The sequence below is a fragment of the Phyllobates terribilis genome, unplaced genomic scaffold (assembly GCF_046119375.1).
Source record: "Phyllobates terribilis strain yellow unplaced genomic scaffold, ASM4611937v1 Scaffold_9__5_contigs__length_417890890, whole genome shotgun sequence".
In the NCBI taxonomy this organism is placed as follows: domain Eukaryota; kingdom Metazoa; phylum Chordata; class Amphibia; order Anura; family Dendrobatidae; genus Phyllobates; species Phyllobates terribilis.
In genome coordinates, this window is record NW_027362769.1 from 228176692 (window position 1) to 228190634 (window position 13943).

A 13943-nucleotide genomic window follows, 5' to 3' on the forward strand; every position below is an offset into this window, starting at 1 on the left:
AAACCCAAATTTTAGGAGCACACACTGTAGAAGCGTCCACTCCAAGGAGTCAAAGGCTTTTGCCGTATCTAAAGAAGCTATAGCCCAGGGTTCCTGATATTTATGTCCTATCTGTGTTAACACTTGAACTCTTCTAATATTAGATGAAGTAGACCTTCCCTGCATAAAGCCAGATTGATCCTCATGCATAATGTTTAATATTACTGTTTTTAATCTATTGGCTATGAGTTTCGTAAGTATTTTGTAATCTGTATTCAATAGGGATATAGGCGATAAGAACTACATTTCTCAATTGGTTTATCTGGTTTGGGGATCAATACTATAGTAGGATCATAGAAGGATTGGGGAAGCATCCAGAAAGTGCTTCAGAAAAAGTTTGCAACAGAACTGGAGCTATTAGGTCTAAATATTTTTTGTATAATTCTATGGGTATGGCATCGGGTCCCGGTGCCTTCCCATTAGAGAAAGGCATGGCTGCTTCCCTTATTTCTTCCAAAGTGATAGCTCCATCCAGGAATATCCGATGTTCACAAGAGAGTTTAGGGAATTCTATTTGATTTAGGTATTCATCAATTTCCTCTATAATGTGATTGGATTGGGAGTTATAAAGTTCTCTATAGTTGTGATGCGAGTCACTACAGAAATAACAGTCTCAGAAGAGGAGAGAAGAGACTAATATTACTGAAAGAAATATTATGTAAGTGCTAATTACTGGATAAATAGAGGGAGGTCAAACAATCCAAAGTCAAGTCCAGGAAAATCAAGAAAGAAGGAATTCTGCGGTGTTAGTGAAGCGCTAGAACAACTAGACAGTGGATTAGGTTATAACACACAAACCTTTTATTGTTTAGTACGCTCTCTAACGCCACGACGCGTTTCGATAGCAGACACTATCTTCCTCAGGTAGCGTCTGCTATCGAAACGCGTCGTGGCGTTAGAGAGCGTACTAAACAATAAAAGGTTTGTGTGTTATAACCTAATCCACTGTCTAGTTGTTCTAGCGCTTCACTAACACCGCAGAATTCCTTCTTTCTTGATTGCTAATCTCCCTTGTGGAGAGCGGTGGAAGCTGCTCTGTTTACAACTAGCTTACTACAGGACCTGCCGTGATGTCATTGTGGAATGCCCACTTCGGTCACACGGTCCTGGTCATGTGACCGCTGAAGCAGACAGAAGCTCCCTACAACAGTTCCTGCTAAGTTGTGATCATCTTACAGACTCCCACCTGGAAGCGTTTTCCCTTGTTGTGCAGGGCTCCTCTGCACAACAGGACCAGGTGAGTGGTCACAACATCTCCCCCTTCATTCCCCCCCCCCCCCCAAACCTCAGGCTCTTCACCATTGGAGCTCCTACTGTTTTTGTTTTCCAAGTCCAGGAAAATGGCACAGTACAACAAGGAGAAGTCAGAGAAGTAAGCCACTACACAAGCCGGGGTCAGGAAAACCAAAAAGACAAGGCAGTACACAGGGAGCTGACAAAAGAGAAGTCAGATAACAGGCAAATGGTCAAAATCCAGGTAAGGGAAAATAGGCTGGGTCAGGCACAGAGCACAGAGAGATCAGTCCTACACAGGCAACAGCAAGTGTACAATTGACACTGGGTGAAGGAGCTAAGTAGAAGACTAATTAAGAGAAGTGAACACAGATGATTGCAGAAACGACCCAGCAAAACCAAAACAGACTGACAGCCTCCACACAATAGTAACATAGCAGACAAAGAAAGTATGGAGACCGTGACAATAGTATTCTTAAAATCTGCTTGCAATCTGATCTGATTTAAGCAGCGGGCTACCCTCCCTTGTGTTAATGGCTAATATTGATGGGGACATCTGATTTTGTTGGACTATGTATGCTAAAAATGTACTCGATTGGTTGCCCAGCTCGAAGTAAGTTTGTTTTGAAAAGAAAAGTTTTCTCTGCGCTTTTTCCTGCAGATGGGTCAGGTACTCCCTCCCTTTCCCAAGCCTATTATGTAAGGAATTATCTGAGGGATTGTTAATATATTCAGCTTCTAATAGTTTGCATTCTTCGGCAAGCCTCTGCTCCCCAATAGACGATTCCCTTTTAATGTAAGAAATCGTTGATTTAGTGCATCCCCTTATATATGCTTTAAGTGTGTCCCATACTATCAATCTGTCAGGGAAGTCCCCATGGTCTGTTATAAATACTTCCACTTGATCTGGTATCCTATCATGTTCTCCTATAAGGGACAACCAAAACGGATGTATGCGAAACCTCTTGGGTCTATTAGGACCCCCCAAATGAAGGGATGCTATCAGCGCAGCGTGATCCGATACCGTTCTAGGGGAATATTCAATTTTACTTAAATCTGAAAATGCAGTACTGTTTCCAAATATATGATCAATTCTAGATAAACATCGAACAGCAGGTGTATAGCAGGAAAATTCTCTCGAGTGGGTGCTGCTGTCTCCACAAATCAATCCAACCCACCTCCGTTATGAAAGTATGTAAAGAAGTGATGTCCTGACTATCAGACCTAGTGTTTGCAGGGCTCATTTTATCCAAGTGTGTATTAAGAATCATATTAAAGTCTCCCATACATAACATTTTAGCATCTGGGTACTGTGATACAAAAATCACTGCCTGTTGGAGTACATCCATTTTGGCTGGTGGTGGGGTGTATGTGTTGAGTATTACATATGGCACCATGTCTATAAATGCGTATATGAAAATAAATCTACTCTCTGAGTCTCTTTTGACAGTTTGCAATGACCATCTCACTGACTTATGCACAATGGTAACTACACCACTAGAATAAGAAGTATGTGTGGCATGTTTATGCCACTGTATCCAGGGTTTGTTCATTCTGGACACAGTGTTTGGAGTTAAATGGGTTTCCTGAAGGCATATTATTTGCGCCTGAGATTTACGTATCTGGGAGAATACAATATTCCATTTCTTGGCATTCCCCAATCCCCTAATGTTCCGTGAGAGACGTTTATGTGAGGCCATATAGGTTCCATTTAAAATTTTGACCAAGCAAATTATTCCCCTCAAGAGTGCATGCTTCAATCACTTGTAGGCCATTTCTGAACTAAGAAGTAAGAGTGCAGTGCTCGCATTCAATTAAAATTACAATCAGATATAAAACAAATGACCTGTAGTGGCCATAGAAATACAACTGGAGATGCCTATAAACTTTCAAAAACTTAAGTACAGGCATGAATAGAAAATCTCTCTCCCCCTCCTTTATGAAAAGAAGGAATTATCCACTTTTCTATCCGAACCACTAATATCAAATTGCAATAGATTCAAAATATATACCTTAAATAATTCTATATAAAGGCTACTAAAGGATTATTGGTCCGATAACCTGGTTTTTGCTAAACCCAAAGGGTAACCAAGTCCTCGGACCCGGGACTGAGGCACTAGTACCCAAAGAAGTGGATACCTCGCCACCTTCCCAATACAAATTTTTAATAATTTTCATCAGCCCTTTCCAAGAACATTAACATGAGAATATATAATCACAATCTGGATCCCACCCCTTTCAATTTACTCTTCGCCCCTCCCTCTTGGCTAATAAATTCAGGAAGGACAAAACTTCTTTTGTTTAATCACTATATGAACTGTCCAACTCAACCTTATGGGTGTAAGTTCTGTTTTGTTTTGATAATCGGACATTAGATTAAATTCAGAGAGGTATTCTGATTTCAACAACATCCTTCAGGATTTAAATTGATGTCCTCTATCTGAATCAAATAATTCAATGTTAATACAATAAACTTTTCATATCAACATGTATTATCATTACTGCCTCTGACGTCTCTCTCTCCTGGAAATCCACTCCTCCGCTTCCACAAGATTCTGAAAGAAAACTACCCTCTCACCATCCGCCACCCTTAGCCTAGCTGGATACTCACATTGGAACTTTTCAGACGTCTTTTATGAATGAGATCCTTCGTTTCTATAAGTCAGCTGAAAAGTCCGGAAACAACATTACGGTGACGCTTTCATGTTTAATCACTTGGGCCTTCCGTGCCAATTGTAGAGTATAGTCTCTGTCTTTCCAGTTAAGGAATCTGGCCAGTAGAGGTCTGGGAGGGGCCCCCGGAGGATTTGGTCTCCCTGGAACCCGGTGTGCCCTTTCCACCGCATATGCAGCAGAAAAAGTGGCATCTGGAAATAGGCTACGTATCCATTTTTCCACAAAGTCACTGAGGTAGTTTCCTTCTGCTCTCTCAGGCAATACTATTATACGGATGTTGTTTCGCCTCAGTCTATTCTCCAAATCATCATTCTTTTGTATACACAGTTCCATTTTTTGTTCTATTTCTCGAATACGCTCTGGCAAAGGTGTTATTTGGTCCTCCAGATTTGAGATTCTATCCTCCGCCTGTCGGACTTTCTCTCCCAGATTTGACATATCATTGTGAAGTAGTCCCAGATCAGTTTTAACCTCCTCAAATTTCCCAGTCAGGGAGGCTGTGCAGTCTTGAATAGCAGCCAGCAATTGTGTAGAGACCTACTTCAGAGTAGGGTCTGAGTTCATATCATCTGGTTCTTGTAGTAATGGTGCCTCCCCTTGAGATAGTTTTGAGGATCTCTGGGCTGTCGCCGAGTTATTCCCTCTGGTGTAGGGTTTCAGTTTCTCAGCTGCAGATTGTTGTCTATTAGGACTCATGTTGCTTTCCCCGAGAGGCGTATGCAGTATAAGGGGTGAACTTGTAGTTGGCAATTTAATATGTGTTACAGGATATTGTCAGTGGTCCAAATGTTAATATTTAGAAGATCATAGAGTCATTTCTATACTAAGTCATACTGTAGAATATGTGCAGCAAGTGCGATTCCAAAAAAGGACAGTAGGTGGCAGTAGCACACTGCAGCATCCAAATCCTATGTCTGCACTTTTGCTCCTTCTCCTCCAGTTCAAATTTCACCTCCACACACACACCAATGGCCTTTTATGAGTGATAGTGCAGGGGAAGTCCTAAAGCTCAGATAAAGTAGAAGAGCCACTGCAGGTTGGTAGTATGCTGAGAGATAACGGGGGAATGATAGGAGGATTGTTTAGCCACTGGAGAGGTTACTCACCGCGCAAGGTCTGGCGCAGCGACCCTTAAATACAAGTTGGCGGCGGCGATCCGCCCGTCCCCCACTGCCAGTCGGATCTTCACTTCCTTACGGTCCTCCCGTTCTCCGAAGGGAAGAGGGGGGGGTCACCGGCCAGTCGTCACTCCTGCGATCACAGCACCACACCTCCACCGCTGTCGGCTCCGCTGAACACGGGTTATGGAAGGGGGCCACGTCCCAAGATGGCGTCCCTTTTCTCAAACTCCTCTCTTCACCCTCAGTCGCCCCAGGAGACACCAGGCTCCGAGTCCCTCGCCGACACCGTGTGCCCCGACCAGCAGGGCATCTATCCGCGATGAACGATGGGCTGGTCCCAGGGGCAGGAAACACCGCAGTCTCGCACTGGTCCAAGCGCCGACACAGGCTCCCCACGTCTCAACACCGCGCACCACGGTTTCCCGCAAAGGCTCCACAGAGGGACCCCGTCTGTCACAGTACCTCAATCCGCGGTTGCGGGCCTCCGCACTGGAGAGGTAGGCTGGTGATGATGCAGGGATGGGTGAGGGTCCTCTGGAGAAGTCGCCATCACGAGGCGGGAGTAGGCCTCAATCCCTATCTTCGCCTAAATGAGGCCGATCCGGTCCAGAGAGGTCTCAGATGGTAGCTCACAATCAGGTGAGTAATATGTGGGCAAAAAGGGTCTAAAATGGCTTAGAATGCAGAAGGATTGTTATAGATAGCTTGGCGGGGTCACAGAGCTTGAGCAAACACGTCCAGCTTCATTGACTTCTGGCTGAAATCCTCGGTTGTATTCATTTCTACTTGTGAAGCTTAGCAAGAGCAGTACCTCATCCTCTCTGGAGCTTGAGGCCATGTGCACATTTGGAGTTCATCTAAAGCTAAGCCATTTCCCCTGATTTGTCTTCCCTTGTTGTCTTTAGAGTTTTAGTGGAAGTTGACTAGTGCTCATCTCCTTCCATTCCTAGCCGTAGGCATACGTCAGCAAAAGTAGGGTGAAACACGCGATCGGCGATAGCTGAGGAGGCTATATAGGAACATTAGTTGAGACAGGGTGACGCTAGACCAGACTAGGAGGTCTCCACTTCCCCCTTTCCCTAGTGTCTGGGCTCCCTCTCCCTTTTCCCTCTGTGTTGCACTTACACCTGGTGTGACAGTCAGTCCACAGACTGCTATTATTACTGTGCTCAGTCGGTCCACACCTAGTGTAAATGCTATGGTCAGTCGGTGCACAGTCTATTGTAAATGTTGTGGTCAGTCATTCCACCGTGTAGTGTAAATATTATAATCAGTCGGTCCTTAGTTCAGCATAAATAATGTGGTAAATAAGTCCACAACTAGTGTTAGTGCTGGGATGAGCCGGTCTATATTCTGTTGTGAATGTTGTGGTCAGTAAGCCCACAGACTAGTGCAAATGATATAGACAGTCAGTCCACAGTATGGTATTATTCCTGTGCTCGGTCGGTAGCTGATAGCAGGTGTATGTTATGAAATACAGTATAAGAGGGGGAATCACAATTTGGAAGACAGGGGATAATGAGAAGAAATGTTCCCTATCTCTGTACCTGAGATTTGGTGGTGTTATACTAGGAGTTGTGTATAGAAGATATACATTAGAAAAAACACATACAGTATATTTTCATGTATCAGGAAGGTGGGTGTTATTACACCTCCACCAGTCAAGAACTTAAGCTTAGACCAACGATTATCAGTAATTAATACGAGAATTAATTACGTGTTATGTGATTCCTCTGATTCTCTTCTTGGAGTCCACAAACAAAAATGTCACGTTCTAATATCTCATTGGGATTCAGTCACCTGTAAAAAGACAAACTATATGATAATTAGAGATGAGCGGTGTTCGACTCAAACTGTTTGCCAATCTCAAATTCAAGCTATTTTGGGCGGTGTTCGAGCCGTTCGGCGAACACGAACGATTTGAAAAAAATCCGGCTGTTCGAGGTTATGTTCGATAACTGTTCATGCACCAAAATCATAACTGGATTTTTTCTCAGTAATGCTGAAAATTAATGTTAATATGCAGTTTGAGTGTACAGCGGGGCGGGGGGGGGGGGCAGGGGATGGATCTCTGCATAAATAATGAAGATCTCCATTTTTTTTTCTCTTTCCCGCACTTACACTGGGGAGGTGCAATCTGTCAGCCTATCAGCAGTGCACACACGGAGCGAACTGCTTTTTTTCACACAAGCAAGGGCATGTGTCATTGGCAGTGTATGTCACATGTCCTTGCCCTATAAGACCCAGCCATTTTCCACGTAGCCACCATTATCTCATTGCTGCAGCTGCGTGTTAGACGGCACCGCTGTTGCTGTGTGCGCTATACCTTGTTCATTTCAAGCCAATTTTCTCTGAGATATACAGATAGCTTGGGAGTAGGGAATAGTTGTGATTGCAGTCCTTTTGAGGACTAGGTTACATCATTTCCTACGACTTTTATCAGGCAGGTCTGTGCTCTTAAATAGATAGGTTGGGAGTAGGGACTAATTGTAATTGCAGTCCTTTTGAGGACTAGGTTACATCAGTTCCTATCACTTTTATCAGGCAGGTCTGTGCTCTTAAATAGATAGGTTGGGAGTAGGGAATAGTTGTGGTTGCAGTCCTTTTGAGGGCTAGGTTACATCAGTTCCTATTACTTTTTGCCAGGCAGGTCTGTGCCAGTGCTGTGCAAGTTTTTTTCACAGCATTTGGCTAAATCTAGCTAAGCAAATCCTTTTTGGCCTCTTGCAGTGTGTGTTAGTCAGTGGAGTAGCCTATCTGTGTTGCAAGCTACACCACCTGTGTATAGAATACACATTTTTTTACTGCACCTAGCCAAGTAAAACCTTTTGGGCATAGCATCAGTCTATCAGTCCATCTATACTAACCTCCACCAGGTTGCAAATTAAAAATAATTTTTATCTGCATCTAGCTCTGAAAAAATATTTGGGCTTGTAGCAGTGTGTGGGACTTGTTCTATTAGTCCATCTATACTAACCTCCACCAGGTTGCAAATTAAAAATAATTTTTATCTGCATCTAACTCTGAAAAAATATTTGGGCTTGTAGCAGTGTGTGGGACTTGTTCTATTAGTCCATCTATACTAACCTCCACCAGGTTGCAAATTAAAACTAATTTTTATCTGCATCTAGCTCTGAAAAAAAAATTGGGCTTGTAGCAGTGTGTGGGACTTGTTCTATTAGTCCATTTATACTAACCTCCACCAGGTTACAAATTAAAAATAATTTTTATCTGCATCTAGCTCTGAAAAAATATTTGGGCTTGTAGCAGTGTGTGGGACTTGTTCTATTAGTCCATCTATACTAACCTCCACCAGGTTGCAAATTAAAAATAATTTTTATCCGCATCTAGCTCTGAAAAAAAAATTGGGCTTGTAGCAGTGTGTGGGACTTGTTCTATTAGTTCATCTATACTAACCTCCACCAGGTTGCAAATTAAAAATAATTTTTATCTGCATCTAGCTCTGAAAAAATATTTGGGCTTGTAGCAGTGTGTGGGACTTGTTCTATTAGTCCATCTATACTAACCTCCACCAGGTTGCAAATTAAAAATAATTTTTATCTGCATCTAGCTCTGAAAAAATATTTGGGCTTGTAGCAGTGTGTGGGACTTGTTCTATTAGTTCATCTATACTAACCTCCACCAGGTTGCAAATTAAAAATAATTTTTATCTGCATCTAGCTCTGAAAAAATATTTGGGCTTGTAGCAGTGTGTGGTACTCATTGTATTAGGCCATCTATACCAAGCTCCACCAGCTTTGAAATTAATAAGAATTTTTAGCTGCATCTTGCCTGTAAAATAATTTTGGGCATATTAGCAGTGTGTGGTACTCATTCTATTAGGCCATCTATACTAAGCTCCACCAGCTTTCAAATTACTAATAATTTTTAGCTGCATCTTGCCTGGAAAATAATTTTGGGCATATTAGCAGTGTGTGGTACTCATTGTATTAGGCCATCTATGCCAAGCTCCACCAGCTTTGAAATTAATAATAATTTTTAGCTGCATCTAGCCCGGAAAATAATTTTTCTTCCCAATAGTGGTAGCAATAGAAATATTGGGCGCCTGGCTAACAAAAATATACGCTTCATAACAAAAAACACCAGCCTAGTGCACTGCATTAATAAGATGGCATCATCGTCGCTCCCAGTGCTAGGCCTACTACGCCAGCTAGCATTCCTGTGTCTAAAACACAATGTATGGGTCCGCGCTAGCCACGATGCTGAGGGGTCTAAAGCTGCTGCTAACGCTTTATCACAATTCAATTGGCAGATTTTCACAGAGCTCCTCCCCAACGCCCACCCATCGGGCAACAGTTGCCCACCCTCCCTATGGGATCTAGTGGCGAATAGTTGATGCCATTAATCAGAGCGTCAGTTGCCCCGTCGACGTGGCAAGCATACGGTAAGGCATGGGAAGAGTGGACATGACTAGTAGCAGTCAGACGGGTTGACCAATGTGAACAAGCCAGATTACAAGTCACCATAGAATTTCTCCACCAGCTAATGATGAGGGGCATATCAGGGGCGTCAGCGCAGCGGTGTCTGACCGGAGTAGCATTTCACTTCCAACTACTGAATTGGGGAGATGTGACAAAGAGATTCATCATCAGACAATCCATAAAAGGGTGGAAAAGGGGTCAGCCAAGTCAGGAGTGTAGACGTCCCGTCCCGTGTCACTAAAACTGATTTCTCACATCATATCCCTAACACCATTAACATGAAACTCACAATTTGAAGCAACACTACTGTCTACTGCATTTGCGATCGCCTTCTTCGAGGCGCTATGCATAAGCAAATTAGTCCCTCAATCCAAAATTACCACCAGTGGAGGCTTATTACACCAGGACGTAGTCATAGCCAATAATGCAATACGTCTACGCATGCGCCAATCGAAAACGGTTCCAGCGGGCAGGGGCACTTGGGTACTTCTACAACCCACAAACGGTACACTGAGTCGGGTAACAATAGTAAAAACATATATAACCATCAGGTCACAAAGTAATTTCTTCCTATCACACATTGATGGAATGCCATTATCAAGATACCAGTTCCAAGCTATATTTAATAAATGCATAACATCGGCAGGGAACCACCCCAAAGATTATGGAACCCACTCATTCCGCATAGGCGCGGCCACGGAAGCAGCAAGAGCAGGACTGTCAGAAATGGAAGTTCAGAGGATAGGGAGATGGCGATCCACGTGTTTGGCGAGATACATAAGACCGGACTTGTTATCCTAACGTGGTTTGTTTCATTTACAGGTGACGCTAAGTCAACAGCGTGGGTGATAGGCCACTCGTATATATACATTGGGCAGAAAAAAGGGCGAAAGGCCGCCCAGGCGGGAGGAAATTAGAGTTTCATAACACATATTTCAACTGGAGAGGTATTAGAGGCCTGCTATGGCCACATGTACTAATGGAGGTAATCAAGGTAGGGAGAGAGGCAAGAGGTCCGGTCATCTTAGTTATACAGGCCGGGGGAAACGACCTAGGTCATCACAAGAGCACATAACTAATGGTAATAATGAAACTAGACACTGAGTGCTTCAGAGAATTTTTCACAAAACTAACTATAGTATGGTCAGAGATTGTGCCGATAGCGGTATGGCAAGGTGCGCGAGACATCACGGCCATCGAACGGACAAGGCGGGTAATAAATATTCGGATGGCAAAATTTAGAAGAGACCGAGGTGGTGTAGTGATACAACACCGACAACTGGAAGGAGATAAAGCTGGCCTCATACGCCCCGACGGTGTTCACTTAATGGATATTGTACTGGACATATTCCTGTCAGGACTCCAGGACAGAGTGGAAGAAGCGTTAAGAGTGATGGATGGGGGTCAGAGTCCTGCATACGAGTACGCAGGATCCTCCGTGGCCTGGAAATAGAAAGGACATGTTGGAGAGTTACACTTGTTGGCCAACTTGCCGGTGTGGAGACCCAGGGCATGCTGCAACAAGCTGAATTATTTTAGAAATAAAATGCCTTTCTAATGGAATGAGTATAAAGAGTTAATAAAGCTGTGACCGATCCTCACCCATCCAGTTGTAAGAGTTACATTATTACATTGTCAAGGAAAGGGGGGCGGTAGGAGGGCTGAGCGTCTGGGTTTGGTTGGGGGTCCCCACAGTCTGCCTAGGCTAGATGCATTTAAAAATTCTTATTAGATACACAGGCGGTGCAGCTTGCTTCGCAGCTGGGCTACTACGCCCAAAGTATTGCCTAGGCTAGATGCAGTTAAAAATTCTACGCTGACTAGCAGACACTGAAGCTTTGGAGCAGACCTCTGAGTAAACAGCTCTTTAGACTCAACCATCTGTGTTACCCCAAGCCATAGTGTATGTAGTTTCTTACAGTGAAAAGGGGGGGGGGCGACCCAACCCACCTGGAATTGACGATGCCAGCGTCACGTAAAACACAGCAAGGGGACTCCAAAAAGAGTCTCCATTTTTTCCAAAAGTTGTGGCACAGACACCACTTAAGTGGCATCAATTGCCCCAGAGTTGCTTAAAACGGTTGGTGAGGTGATTTTACCAAATGCTCAAGCTTTTAGTCTCCCCAGGATGACACAGGGGTAGAAAACTCCTTGCGGATCCATGGTTTGTTCATCTTTATGAACGTGAGTCTGTCTACATTCTCAGTGGACAGCCGCGTGCACTTATCTGTCAGCACACCACCAGCAGCGCTGAACACACATTCAGAGAGAACGCTGGCTGCAGGGCATGACAAGATCTCCAGGGCGTGAGTGGCGAGCTCCGGACATTTTTCCAGATTGGAATCCCAAAATGAGCAAGGGTCCAGTGACACAGTCATGGCTTCGATGTTCACTTGGAGATACTCCTGTACCATCCTCTCTAGGCGTTGACTATGTGTCAGACTTCTTGTCTCCTGTGGCCTTGCAAAGGATGGTCTAAAAAAGTGGTGAAACGATTCCACAAAATTGCTGTTACCAACAGATACTGTGTTATGTTACGGTTTGAGTGATGAAGACTCGACAGTCCCACGGTTTGCAAGTTAGAACTGTGAGATTCACTACGTGCACCACTGGTGTTTTGTGGAAAAGCACATGTAAGATTCTGCAACAGCCTCTGCTGATACTCTTGCATGCGTGAATCCCTTTCTATGGCAGGAATTATTTCGGCAAATTTACTTTTGTACCGGGGATCTAAGAGTGTGGCAACACAGTAGTCGGGATTACTTAGAATTCTGAAAATCCAAGGGTCATGTTGCAGGTAGTGCAGCAAGAAGGCACTCATGTGTCTTGCGCATCCAGGAGGACCAAGTCCTTGTTGTGTTGGTAGCGAGGTAAGAATCATGCTTCCTTCCTCTGCCCTCTCCCCCCAACCTCACACAACAGAAATGTGATCAAGGTCTCCCTCATCTGATGAGTCTTACATGCCCATCGCCAGTGCGTCCTCCAGTTCTTCCTCGGCTCCTGCACCTTCCTCAACAGTTTGGCTGCTACCATGCACCCTGGTTAATCCCTCTCCCCCACCCTCCCATGCCTGCCGCCTTGGTGCTGCCGACCGTCTGGACCTTGGAGATGTTATCCCTTCCGCATATGACTCCTCCTCTACTTCCTCCACCTCCTCTTCTCCCACCACCTGACTCTGAATTCTGTTTAACGTGTGCTCCTGCATGTAAATCACCGGAATAGTCATGCTGATAATGGCATCGTCAGCACTAAACATCTTCGTCGCCATTTCAAAACTGAGCAGAAGGGTGTGTGGTGCCCCTGAGGGTTCATTCGCCACAGAGGTACTGCATCTCACCCAGAGGTGTGGTATCTCACCCTCAGGTAAGGAAGGAGTATGGCTTGGGACCCTAACACCTGCATCCAACACATACCCGCAGTGGGGGTAGGGCGAGATTGCTCCTAAGGGAGAGCACAGTCTCAGGTCCCTAGCTGGCGGGAGGGTCCTGTGTAGTGGGTGTGGGCGGAGAAAGCAGCTTAGGGGAGCACATGACAGGGAGAGTATAAATAGGAAGCCATCTTAGAAAGAGCAAGCCAGTCAGAGGAGGAGAAGTGACAGGAGCAGAGGCTCTGCATGAGCTCTGCTCCGGAGGCGGGCCTAGCCTGGGAGGCCCAGGACTGAAGGAGAGAAGAGAGGAGTGGGAGCAGGAAGGCTCCAGGAACCGAAGGGACCCTAGGGGTACGGGCCGTGCAGAAGGCCACCCGTACGCCCGCTGCTACCAGGAGGTAGAGGGGTCAGGCCAGATAAGGGGAACCGGTCCCTCAACTAGCGTAGAAACAGCAAGGCTCAACTAGAAACCGGAGGCTGCAGCATTTCATGTACTGCAGGCCAAAGTCCACACCAGTCTCACTAAGAAGGTAGCCACATAGGACCCAGGGGACGGAACACACGTCGCCCGCCAAGGCCCGAGGATACCGGATAGAAGTGTCACTGGGTGTGAGGTGCAGGGAGAAGGCCAGAGAAAGGACACACAGAAGGGGGTCCTGCTAAGTACTCCGGAGCTATCTGGGGGTGGACTGAGCCCCTCACTGAGTACGCACAGCACGACGGGGGAGATTGCTCTGGTACCTGTAATCTGGACTGCAACAACTGTGAGTAAAGATCTTGGGACTGCATCACACAGACTCTGTGTTCATTACTGACTCCCTGCACTACAACCACCATCATCCACCCACACTGCCCTGAAGCTACACTCTTCCTGTGGGGAGTAATAATACCATTGCTGCAAAACCACCAGCTTCAGAGGACTGTTCCGCAGCGGCGGACCCTTTGGTCGCACTGCACAGGTGGCGTAGTCAGACATTATAAAACCTATATATACAAATTACCCTTGGATTGACCGCCCTGGGTCACGGACCGGGTCACCGCCACAGTGACTACAACCCCCGGCGT

At 45.2% G+C, this 13943-nt stretch overlaps 1 protein-coding gene across 1 annotated transcript in view; it reads left to right on the plus strand.

Annotated features, from left to right (window-relative positions):
• Positions 1-1143: 1143 nt before the first annotated feature.
• The window catches only part of LOC141160938 (uncharacterized), a 265431-nt gene continuing 252631 nt past the window's right edge, over positions 1144-13943 (plus strand). Inside the window, exons 1-2 of the mRNA XM_073645733.1 lie at positions 1144-1276; positions 1371-1516. The gene's annotated coding sequence lies outside the window, so the exon portion shown is untranslated. The remainder of the gene's footprint in view (positions 1277-1370; positions 1517-13943) is intronic.